Here is a 17,166-nt window from a genome sequence, read left to right on the forward strand (position 1 = left end):
GGTAGCATCCTTCTGTACAGCATTTTGCACACTGTGTTGAGGATAATGACATTTAGCTTTCCTCAGGATTGGATTGCCTCCTGCTAATGGTTTCTTTACCAGCAGCTTATGTGGATTTCTCTTGGACTTGAGCTGATGCAATCATATTATGTCTCAGCACCATCTCCTCAAACAATTCTGAAAGGTGGCACTGTCTTTCTTCTCCCATTCCAAGGAATGCAGTGATGTCTTCACTTCCATTTATCCCACTCACCAGGATTTTTTCTGGACACGCTAGTTGTGTCATACTTTAAGAAAAATATTTATTGCCAGTGTATGGACAGAAACAGAAAGGGGCACCACAGAGACAAGATTTTGCAATGACGTCAGGGAAGATTTTTTTAAAAACTGTACTAAAGAGTCCAGTAAATCAAGCTAATTCCAGGTGGCAGTTGATATTTTCTAGCTTTCTTCAGGTTCTATCAGAAAGCGTCCATCTTTCTCTGCTGTTCACCTATCCTAGACCAGGACTGTGCCATGACTCCTGGAGTGCTAAAGGAGGCTGTCTGCATCCTGGAAATCCTCTTTCCTGCTGTCAGCCTAGAAAACACATCCCAGTCCTCAAGAGTTGATTCTAAGAAATAATGGTGTTGGTACCCATACAAGATGCTGGCTTTCCTGTTCAGATGTCCAAATACACATTTATCTTTTGTTTCATGCAGATACCCACTTGTTTGAAGTTGCAAGCCCATGCTGAGTGTTAGTTTCCTTCTTTCCTGGTTTCAAAGTGTACGCTCCATGTCTGTATAAAAGTATCTCTTAAGTGTAGGAAATCCTTCTTCCTTTCATTGTGCATCTATTGGACATGTGATCCATTTATGTAAACAAAAAGGGAAATTTTGAAAAAGTGGAAGGAGAAATCCCAAACACTTAATTGAATTAATACATATTTTGCCTTTCAATAGATTGTATTTATCTCATTTTCCAGTGTTCCACTCCTGAAACTTTCCACACATTCCTGAGGGACCCAAATTTTTCCCTGGAGACTCAAGGTATTGGATTAATCAGGAATGACTTAGATGGCTGTGTAAGCCTGACTACAGACAGAGTGGGCTCCACCTCACTGGAAATCATCTGGAGGATGTCTATTATATAAAGAAACAGAAATTCTTAGTTCATCTGGGCAGAAATAAGCAGTGCAGAGACGTGTAGCTGCTGCAGTAGTCAGAAGAGCTCTTCTGCAGGGCACGTGCTGCAGCCGTGGGCAGAGGCAGCCAGGCTGGACAGCTGTGGCTGCCGTGTGGTGCTGCCAGCTGCAGCAGGAACCTGGAGCAGCTGCACGGCCTCCAGAGCATGGCTGGCAGCACAGGGGACAGCAACAATGGCCACTGATGTGTAGCCAAGTGTTTCCATAGCACTTTGAAGTGCACTTTTTCTTTTTCATAAATAGCTTGCTGCCTTGCTTTCCCAAAGAAGCACAGAACATGTTTTACTTCCCAAGGACACCCATGTGCCCGTGGGCAGGAAGGAAACACCTGTGGAGGTGAGCAAGCATGGTGAGAAGCTTTTGCTCTATGCCTGTTTGTGGGAATCTATTGCAAGCCACTTGAAGGTTTTCTATAAAATTAGTAGTGTGCTAATGTTCTGGCCTTCGGGGATATTTCAGGACTGGGGTTTTCCATTTGTTTTACTTTTTGCTTGTTGTGCTTGAGATGCCAAGGGAATTTACTTGGAGGGGGCCAAAGCTGCTCTGGCACTGTGTGAGTGATGCCCACCAGCCTGCCTGGAGCCCAGGCCTGTGTGTGGTCAGACTGATCAGGCACAGGCCCCTTCCAGGGCACCTGGCAGCACCTGGAAGGCAGCATCTTGGCACTCCCACTCTGTACAATGCCCACACATTGTGTGGCACTGCCACATGTGATGTGACACAAATGGTAAGGGCCAGGGGCCCAGGGTCTTGGTGCATCCTGGCTGCTCCAGTGCCCAAGGTGACTTGGCACAGCCTGGGCAAATGAACAGCTGAGAGAAAGAGGCCACAGAGATGAAACACAAAGATACTCTTGGAATGCTGGCTGCCCAAGCTGATTCTGGAGAATGTTTTGGAGACTCATGGGGCTTTAAGCTGTGCTAATTCAATATTTAAAAACAAATAGGTTCTCCTGCCCTACTTATCCACTGGACGATGACGTTGATCCAGTGTTCACAGTGCCAAAGGCCTGTTCAAAGTGATAGGGGCTTTGAATCCTTCCTGTCAACACTTAACATATGTCTCCTTGGAAATCAGTGCTACAGGTCTAATCTGGCAGGCACGGCTTTGGAAGAGCCCAGATTTGTCTGTAAAAGAATGGCAAGAGGGTACTCTGTGGTATTTCTAATCCCAGTTGCTATAAACTATAACAGGATCTGTAATGGTGCTGTTGTTCAAATAGGTGCCATGGCAATTGTTTTCTTCTCCTGGCATTTTCCCATTATTTTTTCTTGAAATGCATAAATAAGAAATAACATTCTATTTTATGGAATTGGTCAGAAACTGGGGAAAAAAATCAATTAGAACAGGGGCTGAAGGAACTTCTCCCCATTTCTCTCTCTTCTCCAGGGCTGGTAGCTCTCTTCATTCCCAGGCATTCTCTCCATTCCCAGTTTGTAATGTCTGAGATTAAGTGCTATTAAATGTAATGAAACACATTTAGGAGACACAATCTACTACCTTGGTGGTATCTATAAGAACAGGTGCTTAAAAGCTGCATGGAAAAAGAGAAGTCCATTTTTCCAAGTGTAGCAAACTCAGTAATGGTTTCTGTCCAACTGAATCTCCATGCCCTACTGTTAAAACCCAAGAATCTGGTAAAGTATTTATTTCCAAGAAACTTTTTTTCCCCCTACTCTCTGAAAATTGCCTCTTAGTTTTAAATGATGATTTTAAAACACACCAGAAATTTATTTTCCTGCATTGGTTATTCATTCTGCCTTAAGAATATATAAAAAGCAGATGGGACTAATTTTCTCTTATTTGGTCCAAACATTTCAACAAGTGGCTTATTTTTCTTACCAGCCTTCGGGCTCCCTGCTGTTCTTAACAGGATTATTTGGATAAATAAACTGATCCAACTTTGACCCTTTACTAGCCATTCACCTGAGGCAGAACATGCAGAAATTTAGGGAAAGAAAGGATGTCTGTTCTGGTGAGAAGTGAGCTAATATTGCTTTACTATGAAAAGACATACAATTATTATTGTCTGAAACAAAAAATCATGCATTTTTGGCATAAATATCCTGTTTTATTTCTGATGTAGTTGAAAACCACCAAAATGTTAACAGGTTGGAACAGTTTGGAAAGGAAAAAGAAGGAAGGCTTACGCTAACTACCTTATGGTTTACAGATGTTTCAGGTAGGCAGATAGACATCGCCTTTGTTTCAGAGTTATCCCTGTAGCATTTTGTCAGTGTTCAAACTCATTTTTCCCTTTAAGGCTTTGTCTACCTTAATTACAATTGGAGGAAAGCAGGATACAGTCTATTATACAGCAAAAGCAAGACAAAAACAAACAGCGAGACAAAAACAGTTTCCGCTGTAGACAGGAAAGGAAAAATTTCAAAAAGTGAAATGATGAATAAAATAGGACAGTCATCCTCCTTGTTCTTCAGGTCTGAGTGAATAATTAACAGTACAAAGATGCCTCTGTCAGTGGTCAGCCACTGATACCTGTATCAGTGATAGGTTTCAATGACAAAACTGAGGGAGTCACCTTTAACTCCCCTGAACAAGGGAAGTTAAAAGCTGAGCAGTGCTCTAAGTATGCAGGTCACAAAAGAGGTGCAGGTTAAATTCACACATATCATCCTTCAACTGCTTCCCAAGCTCTGGTCACCAAGGACCTAAAGCTATAGTAAAATGTTCCAGTGGGCTGTACCTACCTTTAGGATTAAATGTTTTCATGCTGTGAATGACAGCTATGACTGAGGTGCTCTGGCGTGCCACATTGTCTAATGTTTCTGGCTTTCTCCTCATTATCTGGTCTTTTTGAGGAGGGATTACAGGAGCAATGGAAATAGGAGTGGGACTGAAGCATCACTTGTGTCTGGTGACCGAAGCGACATTGATGTGTTGTCCCAGTGTGCAAGGAAGCATGCGCTACAGACAGATGCAGCAGTGGAAGAGGGTGTTACCTGCTCTTTTTTGTTTCTTCTGGGCTGCCAAAATCTCCTGTTTGCTCAGATGTGCTGGTAGGGCTATACATGAAACTCCCTTCCTCCGTTCAGTCCCTGTGAGCTGAGGTAACCAACGCCTCAGAATGGAATTGTTTGGACTAAGAATGAGCTGAGGGGACGCTCCTGAGGAGCAGGGCAGTGGTGAGGAGTGGTTTGCAGCAGCTAAGAGCACTTGTCTCTTTGGCTGTCAGCATTGCATTTGTCCTTGGTGCCAGGCCCTGTGAATTTGGCCCAGTAATTTATCATTCTGTAAACAAGGAGCTGGTTCCAGCTGTGAATTCCAGGAGCAGGCATATAATTATAATGTTTTTACCAACTCCTTCAGCTAGAATTGCATTAGGACAGTTAACTATGGCAACTGAAAAACTAGACAGATCTGTAAAAGAAATTTTTCTCGAGCAATCCTCTTATTTTATATATAAAGTACTAATTAAAAACTATTCAAGTTGTGGAAGAGTGTGTAGGTAATTGCACTGTACTATAATTTCTCTTTATATTCAGTATTGTGGGAATAAACCAAGGAGACAGAGCAGCATATTTGACAAGAGGTAGAGGAGATGATCCTACAGAAGATAATGGGACATTTGTCACAGCTGCAGTAGTGTTCTGCTCTGGATGACAAGGGTGTGCAATGTAATTTCAATGAAATATTTAAGACCTTGTTCCCAATGTGAACGTGGTCCAGTGAACACTGTGTACTAGTCTCCATTAACGTTGACTGTGTAGTGACATTGGATAAATCATTGCATCTCTTTGTGCATAAGCTCATCTGCAAAATGTCTTCCTCACAGATATGTAGTGAAGATTCATTAGTTAATGCTTACAAAGTGCTTTGAAGACATAAATAAATACTGTTATTACTTTAAAAATGCTCAAGTTTTGAGATCAAGAGGGCATTATACCCTCTGCGTTGCACTGACAGTGGGGGGCTGCACTGATTGTCTGTAAGTGAATGCACCTTTCACATTGGTGTTTGCACACAGCTGTTTTCTTCTGCTGAATGTCATTATAAATCTACATGGTCACTGGCTATCCACTGTCTATGAGTGCCCAATCTTTTATAGCAATTAAGGAACAAATTATAATCATTTTGCAAAAATTGTACACTAGAGATGAAAACCTTTTGCATGCACTGGCGTGATTTGGCACTCCAAGCAAGTAGAGGGTGATTTGGTTTCAATCATTCCTTCATTCATCTAATCCATAGCATTTCAATTCCCAGGCAAACAGCAGAATAATATCTGAACCTGGGGATGCCATTAAAATGAAACAAGTTTGAAAATCATAAATTTATTTAATGCTAAATCCCTGGGACACATTAGCATTGTTGTGTCTTTTCTAAACTTTCAGATGAATTTACTAAACTGATACACTTCTTATGCTGTAGTTTAATATGCAACAGGAGATCTCTTTAGCACAGTGAAGCAAGAGAAATCTTGATCAGAACTATTGAAAAAATATGCATTTTCATAAAATCTGGCAAAAAATAGTATAAATTGGTGAATATTAGATTTTCACCAATTAAAGTTAAATTAGACTTTGTCCCAAATTGGATGTTAATATCTATTTGGTTTGGTTTTTTTGTTTGGTTTTTTTTTGCTAAAAGGAACAGCACAGCCATGGAAATACAGAGGGGCTAAAAACTAGTAGTTCGACATTGTTTCCATGTTGATAAGCATACAGTTATAATCTATAATCATGCCTCCTTTTCCCTATGTTCTTCTGTTCTCTTATATTAGGGCCTAATGGATTAATTTCCACCACGAAGGGAGACATACGTGGAGATATGGGGAAGCAGCTGCCTGGAAGGACACGAAACAGACCATGAAAAAGCGGATGGGGCTACTTTCCTTTTCCAGGAAGGAAAGACCATGAAAACCATGAGCATGATTTGCTGATGACAAAACAAACAGAGAAGCCACAGGTTTCATGGCTTTGCTGCCATCTAGCAGAAGATGGACAGCCTGACATCCATCCCCCCACTGGGACAGAGAAGAATATTAGATTGCTGAGGTAGCTGGGGGATAATGTGGATTATGGTTCAGGTCTGAGCTGGCCATTCTGGCTGGTGGACTCTTAAAAAATGGCTTGTTTCTGGAAAAGCAAATTTAGAAGCAGAACTAGCTGAGATTCACTCCTGTTGCTGGAGGAGTGAAACAGGCTGGTCTCCCCTGTTGGCACTGTTGGAGTGAAGGAAATGTGCACCCAAAAGAACAAGGCTTAGGAAAATTCTGCTATGCCCTCTAAAGACAAACCTTCTGAGCAAGGTAAGAGCCATTTTCATTTCTGGGGAAAGAAAAGCACTCTTTGTGTGTACAGACCACATTTAAAAATGATCAGTTAATAATATCAGTCAGCTTGATCAAGGTTTGGTCAAGGCTTATGCTAAAAAACCCTTTAGCCTGTAACACATTTCAAGCAAGTCATTAGCTGATTCTGAGTTTATACTGCCTTATCATCTGAACGGTCTTGAACAAAGCTTAGTTATGTAATGACCGTGTTAGGCTCCTAAATGAGTTTTCTTTCCTGCAATTATTAATCCTCCAGCTTCTGTCTTTCTTGCAATCTCATTTTCTCCTGCAGTGTAGGTTCCTTTTGCAGGGACAGATAACTATGTCTTGCAGACAGTCATTTATGGTCTGTGTTCATTAGTTCACAGGCAAAGGAAGCAAAGCAGACTGTGCTCCAATTTTCCCTTTGTGCAATGGAAACTGAACATTTATTATGGTTTTGTTGCTGAGGAGAAGTTCAATTGCTAATGTAACACAGACTAAAAATTTGCTGAAAGAAATATTTCGTGTTCTGGAACAACTGAACTCACATGTGTTTTCCTGGGAAGGAATAAATTGGCTAAACCTGGGCTGAGGTGCTCTTGGGAGGCTGAGAAACATTATGATAATTGTTGTGCTTAGGCTCAGACTAAGGATTAACCAGGTCACTCAGCCTGAAGGTTAAGCTTTAAAAGAAACTGAGACAAGTGAAGATAGAGGACTATACACAAATCATCCAGGTAAGTTTGCCTTGTCACTGTGTTCTTTAGATGATTGAAAGTAAACACATTTCCTGCCAGAAATTAGTCTGATTAGACTGAATTTTTTAAAGACAAAGTGAGAAGTTTTATTCCCATTCTTCTTCTGTTGGACATCACAATACAGCAAAAGCCATTTTCCTTTGAGGAGCATATCAGAAACTATGGGGCCCACACTCAGCTGAGTTTCTGTGATGCTGCTTTTTCCTAGGGATTGTGAATACAACAATAAGTTACATTCCAGGTCTCTAAATAACATTAGCTTTCATACGAATGCAAATATATGTTTAATAGTTTCAGAAGTGCCTTGGGGAGGGGATGTTGGCCACATCTGGAAGGGCCTGGGGCATGCCTTACCTTCCTCAGGGAAGCTGTCAGCTGGACAATGCCCTTCAGCTCCCCAAGGATGGGGAAGCTCTCCAGGGCAGAGGGCTGCTTCACACATTCAGCACCTCCAGAGACACAAGCCTTCTGCAAGTGCTGTGCATCAGGGTATCCCTTCCAGGCCCTGTCCTGAGGTGGACAGATATTACCCCATGAACCTCTGCCTCACAGGGCTGGGGCGAGGCATGGGCTGCCTGGAGGAAAAGCCTGGGTGCCGTGGGACCCTGTCCTAGCCTATGCATTACAGGCACTGGGTTCTCCTCCTCTTAACTTTGCAGCAGAGATATTTTAAAGTGATTTTGTTCCACAAGCCTTCTTCAACTATTCCTTTTCCCCAGGTCCAGTAGGTCAGAAGGGAGTGGTGTCTCTGCTCAGATATGCCCCAGTACCCAGCCCTGAAGAGCTCACCCCACTCGTGTGGTGTCTGCAGTGCAGTGGCATGAACTGCAAGGGTTCCTTGTGGGGCTCAGCCTGGCAGAGTTGCATGGTTAACCTCTGCTCCTGATTAAGAGGGAAAACATTCATGTATGCTTAGGTAAAATAAACCTTTCTCTCTTAACTGAGAGAAAATGAGAGAGTAACTTTAGCTTTAAAACAAATTAGTTTTCAAACCATATTGTCAGTGTCACCAAATAATTGTTTTAAATCCAGTTAAATTGAATAGACTACTTTGCCAAAACGAGAGTGTCTCCTGCTGCAGAAATGTACATTTCTGAATCTAAAGCTGTCTAAACAACACTATTGTGGCAGTACACTTATTATTTAAAGCCAGATTAAAATAAATTGATTTTTGCATCAACACACTGATGCCTTTACAATAATTTCAGTCTTTCTGAAGTTCACCCCAATGCATGTTTCCTTTATGATCTGGGAACTCCTCAAAAATCTAGAGAACATTCCTTTTTTATGTTCACCAGGTCCAGACTGGTGGAATGTGTGTTGTTTTTGAAAGAGGGTTGTATGTGCTATCCAAACCAACCTCTAAAAGCAAAAGATGTGTAAAGTGCCAATCAGGTTCAAAGGAAGTGGAGTTCTGTGCATGTTCCTTATATTATCCTGACTGATGGCTTTATTAAATCACTCATGGCCCTGTAAGTGCTTTCTGTGATAATTTACTTGCAGTTGGTTTGGAGATGGGAATAGAGCATGGGTATTTTAGTGCAGCCTCCTTAACTGTAGGGATGTTGTTGGTGATGCTCTGAGCGTACTTTAACTGGAGTTATTTTCAGGGCAGGAATTATGTTTTCAGATGTGCATATGGGTTCAGTACAGAATCCCAGCATGCTTTTTATGCAAGCAATAAATGCAGCTGACTAGAGGAGGCAGAGAGTTGTGTCTTTCTCTTCATAAAGGATGTAAAGTATTGCCCAGAAAAGAACAATTTGTCCAACCAACATGGAGATAGCTAAAATAAATTTACAAAAATCTGGTATTACATGATGGATCTATGGGCTACTGATAATTGACTGAAAGAAAAGAGCAAAGCTGTCTAAACCACCAGCTTCTCTCTTATGAGTGTGCATTTATTCTTTCTAACATGCATTGATGATATTCATTCATTCTTCAGTGTGTTTTATTCATTCCTTTTGATAAATTGACTGGTTTTCCCAGAGGAGGAGAAGGTGGATCTTTTCCTAAGGTCCTCTCTATAATGTTTTCTCTTCCTCACTCAAACCAACAGCTCTTTGTGTGCAGATAATTGAATGGACAGTCTAGCTTCCAGCAGAGCCTTACATGTTCAGGAGATATCAGTTAGCCATGGAACAGACAGGGAATGATGCTCCAGTTTTGAAGCATGTTTTGAAGCATATGTTACCCACATGGAAACTGTTTGTTCTCTCATGTGAAGGCTGATAACTTTGTGGAAAAAATGCCAAGGGCTATCAAGGAAAAGGCTTTCTGAAAATTCTCAGAAGCTGAAGTCTTTTAAAAAATGTTTTTCAGAATTTTTTTTAGTTGCAGAAAATGTGAGGAATGATGTCTTCTCTCCAAGATGGAAATCATGAGCAGAAATAGAAATTATTGTCTGTGCTTCTCTGCTGTTGAGATATTTCCAGTCTCAGAGAATTTGCTTGGGAAAATTCCTACCTGGGTAGAAGAGCAATAAACATAAGGAAAACAAAAAGAGATGCCAAGACAGTATCATCTGTGTTATTTAAACTGTTTAGAAACTGGAAAAACCCCACTCTGTTTGCATCATGCATAGATTTAATTTCTTGCTAAGGAAAGCTGAAATCACTCACTGTTTTTTGGAATATGAGTGCAATATGATCACTTTGTAATGCTGGGGAAAAGAGTAGGGAGCTCTGCATGATAGAAATGGTCCCTGGAGACAGTAGCATCATTTGATCCTTGGCACAGCCAGTGTCTGACATCATCTGAGACCAAAGACTGTCAGGTTAGTAGCTATTATCTTTACATAAAGAGGCAGCAGTTATGCACTTTAACTGTTGTTTGAAATTCCCATCCAACAGAATAAATGCCCAGTGCACAGGTTATACTTTACACATGCCCTGAGGAAATGTGTGTACCTGGCTACAAAGAGGGAAAATGAGGGCAGGCACTGGCAAGTTGGCTGGACCCAGAGGCCTGTTTTATTCTTGCAGTTATTGTCAGCAATGCTGCTTTTCTAGGAGCAGCCTGTGCATTCATTCCAGCTGGAGACATTGCTACTGCTTGTCAGAACCCCAGACTAAAGCTCTGACTTGCTCAGGGTACTTCTAACACCCCCCTATGCAGGACTGTATGTCACATATACATGCAAAAAAACCCCAAAAAAACCCAAAAAACCAAAACCCCCAAGAAACCCCCAAACAACATTTTGGTTAAAGTATATTTGGGTTATGAGCATATTCAGGTCTTGAGTGCAGCTTTACAGATTTCATTATTGAAGGCTGTCATCAATTTGAGGTCACTTGGTGAGAGTTTTTAGTAGTGTAAAACTGAGTGGCTGTAGTTTTGCTGGTGCTGGGGACTTGGGGTGGTTACAGTGGAGTTAAGAAAGCTTCTTAATCAACCTCACAGCTGATATTTGCTTAGAAATCAGCAAGCTGTTCTTGTGGACAAAGCTTGGCAGAACTTGAACATATCAGCACTTGTGTAGTGCAGGATGCTCCCACTTGGTTGTCCTCTGAGATCCCCATTATTGAGATGCATCTGTGTCTAGGACTTTCTGGAAATTGTAAGTGTCTTAGGGCCAAAATAAACCTTTGTAATTCTCTATCTGGAGAAGGTGATTGGAAGAGGAACCAGCTGCAAGTGCACTAAGAGCTGTGACAAAATGGTGTTGAATAGATGATAAGGAGCACTGCTAGCCAGATTTTTAGGAGCTCGTGGAGACTATTACACTTCTATCTCCCCATTCTTACCTTTCTGAAAAAATATCAAGCCATACATAGCCAAACTGTAGTTTTATAGGGCAATAGACTAATAGACTCCACCTATCCATGTTAGCCAGAATACCCATAGAGCACTTTCTCAGCTCTTCAAATACATCATGCTTGGTATGTGATTTTCCTGGCCACAGCACACTGTGGTTTAGGCATGGCAGTGAAGTGCTCACAGCCAGTTGTTGCTGGGTAGAAACGTTGCTTGGTTTCATATTAATTGAAATATTTTCAGTGCATACAGCTCCCATTCCAGATGTGTATTTCAATGGCATAAAATCAGAAGTTATGAACATTTTGGAACACTGTACTCCAGGGACAAAGTGTTGATAGGACAGAATTTAATTGAGATAAATGCAGTGAGATAACAATCTTACGTGATATGACCTTACTGGAGGCATTAAAAATGCCTTGCAATGAGACACCTTGGCCTAACTAGCATGCTGCCAAGATATTTTTCTTAGGCATTAATTTTGTCCACATCTCCTGCTACATCCATTGTCCTGCACTCAGAGAAATCAGTCCCACAAGACTCACAAAATGGAAAGACTTAGGAAGCAGACATCAAAGCAACCTCCTTTGATAGTTTTGTTGTTTGTGCAAAAAACACTCTCCTTGTAGCATGTCATAATATGAATTCTGATGTGTTTCCAGTGATATTTAATCCAGGTCCCAAGCAGGGTTTTTTTAATCTATGTTACGGCGTGACCAATGTGCCATAAGAGTGACTTATTCATCCCTAAAATCCCCTGCAACTGAGTCACCATGCAACAGGATATTCATTGAAGAAAGCTACTCCCAAACAACAAAACAAAACTGCACAGTTGAGTTACACACTGGTAAAAATAGAAGGTGATTGTGGTAAGGCTGAATGCTGAATCCACTAAACTGAGAGTTTAAATAATACCTTCAGTGTTTTATATATAAATATATATGGATGTTTTAGTCATGGCATAACTTTTACTATCTTGAGAGAAAGGACAAAAGTTTGACTCCTCTAACAGAAACCACAAATGTGATTTATGGATTCAAATTTTTCTGTAGCTTTCTGCTGACAGAATTCATGACTTAGCTAAACGAGAAAAAGTTTTAGTCTTCAATTCCAGTTGAATCAATGACTTGATAAAATAAGAAACAAAAGAGAAGAGAAGAGAAGAGAAGAGAAGAGAAGAGAAGAGAAGAGAAGAGAAGAGAAGAGAAGAGAAGAGAAGAGAAGAGGGAAAAGAAAGAAAAGAAAAGACAAGAAAAGAAAAGAAAAGAAAAGAAAAGAGAAAAGAAAAGGAGAAAAAGGATTTTTTTACACTTTATTTATGGAAGTTCAACCATAATGCAACAAGGGCTCAATTAAAATACAGTGGAAAAGTTCCTAACAACAGACTGATACAGATTCATTTGATTCCTTTAAAAGTAATGATGTGGCATATAAATGTTCTGGGGACAGTGTGGTGTGGAACAGTCCTCTGTTATCAGGACTAGATAAATTCTCTATTGCTTTTCTCAGAAACTGCTGCAGTGAGGTAAATTCCCTCTCCCCACTTCCAGGAGCTTCTCTGTATTTCCTGTATATTAGAATTGTTGATTTCTAAATGACAACTTGGGACAAGACAGGCAGGACTGTCCCTGTAGAAGTGATACAGTTATATTCCCTTACGTTCTCAAAGGATGTGAATGCACATCCCTGACTCCTCCACTCCTATAAAAGTGGGCAGTACTAGGTCAAAATTCCCCCTGAATGGATGGGTGAAGGGGGTCGTAAGGGGGTTGTGCCCCTTTCCAGGCAGCACATCTATGGATTTACCTCAAGTAATATCTTCCCTATTTTACAGAACTTAATTTGGATGTGCATCTGGTTTGCAGCATGGAGAGTGATGGGGCCCATCAGAATATGGCAAAGTGCAGTCATATAACAGGAATCCGTGGGAGAAGATGTTCATATGAGGAGCTATCTTTTGGAAATGTGGGGTGTTTGACTCAAGGGGTTTTACCCTTGGTTAATGCACACAGGCAGAGGCAGCACTGTCTCCAGCTGTTGTGCAGTGCTGGATGAACACCAGAGCTGTGCCAGCTAATGCAATCCCACAGAAGACCAGGTGAATACTTTCAGGGGGTGAGAAAACTGGCATGAAAAAATATCCCAGTGCAATACTCAGTGACTGATTGATTGGATTTGCTGACATTGTTCACTCTGCAGAATTGTTTCTGAACTTGTGATCATCTCACAGTTGTTTCACATTTTCCTAGGTTGAAATGGAAATTTTCTATTCTGGTTCAGCTGTAGGTCACTGCCTGGCTGCTGTTACCACAAAGATTTTTGAATTTATTTTCTTATTCTCCTCTTCCATAGAATCAGTTTCAGTTCAGCATCTTGTCCTCCAAAGTGTTTTCAATGTTTTTTTTGCCCCTCTCGCATAATATTTCAAGCTGCTGTAAACAAATTGTATGGCTGGTGAGGAAACAACTTGAAAGGATAAGAAGGACATAGAAAAATTAATTCCTTTTAGAAAAGAGTTTGAGTATTATCAGTTGTGGCTAGGCAGGTATTTGCACTTTGAGTGTGGCAATTAGATGCTGCAGTGCTGGGCTGCTGGAGGGATATGCAAACTTCTTATGATATGGATTTCTGATAAGCTGCTAAGAACAAAAATGCATCAGTAGTAACAAATGCTCTGACTGTTTGCTAGAGGAGAGCTTTAGCTCTCTCTAGATATAGTAGGGCAAAATTCCCCTTGTGCCCCCAGGGAATACTGTTCGGTGAGCTGCTGCCCTCATCCCACAAATGGCTGTGTTCAACTGGCCCTGGTGAGCACGATTGAGAGAGTGACCACAGATCCTCTGGTTGGAAAGATATTTAATCTGTCTCTCCATTCTGCTAGTCATTGATCCAAATGTCCTCTGTTTGAAGTACTGCTGAAGGGGGAAGTTCTTTTTACTCCCATCTGGTTATGATTAATCTTCTCAGCCAGGCTCCCTTTGGCCAAGGAGGAGCCCAAGACAAGAACAGTCTCTCTCCCTCTTAATTACACTGGTTTAACAGAGAAACACCAGTAATTAGAGCCCAGAAATGCCAGTAGGTATATGTGAACATGGTGTCAGTTTACAAGGCGATATGTAAAAGCTGATTCAAGCCTTTACACAATCTCTTTCTCATTACAGAGGTGTAATTAATCACTTTGTCTCATTAGCACACTATTGGATTAAACAGAGCCATTTTAACCTTTCTCCCTATCTTGGAATCTACTTTCACACAACAGAAGCCAATTTCCTTTGGAAAATATGATCAAGCTTTTGCATCTGTGTGGATGTGACTCTGCAGAATTAAGTTAATTTTAGCCTTTTGATTATTCACCTGAACTTGAATGGCATGTTAAAGTCATTGTCTTGGAGTCATCCCTGGTCCAGACATGTCATTGGCTAAGTTGAGGAGCTTCGCTGGCAGAGTCTGAGGTGGGCTCCTTTGCTGAAAAGGGCTGTGGTGAAGAGAGCTAAGGGTGAGACCCTGCCCCTATTTTCTATGAAAAGCAGCTGCTTTTCAGCTTTATGGCTGGTCTCACCCAGGCTGCATGGCAGCTGGGTCGCAGCTGTGCCCGGGCTCAGCCTCTGGCTGGGCCTCAGAGCAGCCTGGTGGCTGAGCTGGGTGATTGCTGGGCTGCATCTGGCCATGGCTGCTGTCTCTGGGCCCAGACCTCACGGGCATTGCAGCTCCTGGCTGCTGAGGCTGCTGCCTCCACCAGCCTTGCTGCCACCCTTGGCTCCCAGCTATCCTTCCCTGGGGAGCAGCTAGCCAATGCTCTGCCCTGCCACAAGTGGACTCGCCTGAAGGAGAAGGATCCAGGCTGGTGTCATGCCTTAGACCTTGTTGGTGCCTCATAGCCCTGCATGGGGAGATATTTCAGGGAGGGATTTTTGCTACTTGTCCTTGCATCTCATTTTTCTTTTAATATTGGCCAAGCAGAATCCCTCCTTGAAAATGAAACAGAGCAAATAAGTATGACCCAATTTTGCATAGAATTACAAAAATAACATTTTTCTGTGCAAAATCATAATCCAGACCAAGATTTTCTGAGCTTCAACAGACTTAAAAGGTTTATGAACCTTTGAGACTCATTTTGCTCTCTTTAATTAAGCTCATGTCTTGAGAAAGCCAAGGGGAGGTTTACAGTCATCTTTAAAAAATAACAGACAGCAAAGACTTTGCTAGGAAAAAGCTGGTGGTCTATTGCTTTCTTCCAGTCTGCTGGTTTTTTTCCCAGAGATAACAATTTGCTAGGGTTGTGCAGGACTTTGCAGCTTGCCTTAACTTGAAGAGATGCCCAGAGAGACTCTTAACAGGGCAGGAGGGAGGCTGGCGCCTAAGTGAATCCTTTTATCCCCTACAGAGGCTCCTGGAGCTCAGCCCTGGCTACTCTGGCAGGGCATTGCATAGTTATCTGATTATACCAAAATATATTCCCTGAAACATCTTTTCCTCTTTAATTGTGTATGCTGGAAAGAGCTTTTGCTTTCTCAGCCTCTTAAAATACTCTTTTTTTCTAATGCATTTGAAAATGTCAAAAAAAAATTGTAAATGTCTTATATGCATAAGGGCTTCAAATTATGTGATTTCTGCACACATGATGGAGTGGAATCTTACATTAAAAATCAATGATCAGACAGCAAGGGAAGGTCACACCAAGACCATCAGGCTTGTACTGCAGGAGCACAAGGGCAGGTTTTGATGCTGTCCCAAGCTAGCAAGATCTGACAAGTCCAAATAATGGGAAGACCCAAGCAAGCTGAGCAGAAAATCCCCAAATTATTTTAAAAGTTATTTTCAAATCAGTGAGTATATTAACCAGTTCAACAAGGCTGCTCCTTTCACTCTTTCCATTTTTCTCCACATCCACAAGTTAGATCCTGAACTCTTGTGGGGCCAGGTGATATTCCTGGGTGCTTTCTCTGGATTTAGAGAAGTCAAAGACTGCTGTGCTCAGTGAAGTGCAGTAGATAATGGGCAGAATCAAGAACTCCAGAACCAGGAGACTGACCCTCCTCCCCTTCAGGCCAAGGTAGACCAAGAGTGAGTCCAGCGAAATCACTGCCATTGTGTTACTGTAAAGGCAGTGAAGAACATGAGCGTTTGAGTCTTTGCCACTTAGGCCTAGAGTGTCTGTAGAGACATTTTTAACCATCATCTTCCAAACATCCTAGTTTCAGTACATCAGGGATGAAAACCCTAATGTAGGTGAGCTGCCAAGTGGGGGATTTTGTCATTACTGGGAGCAAGCATCAGAGCAGAGCTCCAGTCAACTCCTCCCTAACATCTTCTACCTTATGTTCATTTAATTCCAGGTGCCTTTCAGGCACAGAAGAAATTGTTACCATTTAATCAAGATTTTGAAGGCGTGTAGGGCGATTAAACCACATGCTGGTTGGTTATCAGTGAGATGCAGAGACTACAGAGAGGCAAAGCCTTTTCTTTAGCGCTGAAGAACTGGCTGCCCAAATAAGGGAGATGTTTCCTTCTGGACAGTTTACTGTGGGATCTTTATTTCTTATTTTCTAGGCTTAAATCCTTTCCCTTTTCTTCCCAAAAGATTAAACTTGGTCCAACTTGGCCCATTTCAGCTGCTGTTACAGGCACTTACCAAGATGCAGTATTTTACATATATTGATAGTTTTTTTGGTCTCTCTGCATTGTCTTTGCAATCACACCATGCTGGGGGATCCGAGTGTAAACTGCTGGTTCATAGCTGTCAGTTTTGAAACGAGAAAGCGGCTGTTGGAAAAAAACACGTTTCATGCTCCCCTCCCACCCAGATTTGCTACATCATCTATGAAATTACATTGTTGTCACATCCAGAGCGAGAAATACCCAGCCAGAGGCAGGGGAAAGGCATAAAAGCCTGGCATCTGGGGCCATAATGAGAATTTATTTATTTGGAAAATGCAGTAAAATGGAGGTGCTCCAGCTGAGGCAGAAGGTTTTGTCTCCTAGGAGGTCTGGTGATGGCAGACTTGGAGGTCCCAGGATTTTGTGAACAAGCAATGCAGCTTTTGCCACCCACAAACAAAGTTACCATGGCCTGCAAGGGGAATGGGGGAAGGCTTTGTGCTCTCAGAACTTAAGCTGGTGTTGACTGACATGATTAGAATTAATTTCATCGCTCTAGGAATCCTTGAAGAAACTGCTTGAAAAAATAT

The 17,166-nt window shown here is 41.7% G+C and overlaps 1 long non-coding RNA gene across 1 annotated transcript in view; it reads left to right on the forward strand.

The window, feature by feature from the left end:
• LOC135301336 (uncharacterized) overlaps positions 1 to 17,166 on the forward strand; it is a 120,762-nt gene that overhangs the window by 31,468 nt on the left and 72,128 nt on the right. The window contains exon 2 of the long non-coding RNA XR_010363085.1: positions 5,928 to 6,455. This is a non-coding gene — a long non-coding RNA (uncharacterized LOC135301336). The remainder of the gene's footprint in view (positions 1 to 5,927; positions 6,456 to 17,166) is intronic.

Source organism: Passer domesticus, chromosome 5 (assembly GCF_036417665.1).
Source record: "Passer domesticus isolate bPasDom1 chromosome 5, bPasDom1.hap1, whole genome shotgun sequence".
Lineage (NCBI taxonomy): Eukaryota > Metazoa > Chordata > Aves > Passeriformes > Passeridae > Passer > Passer domesticus.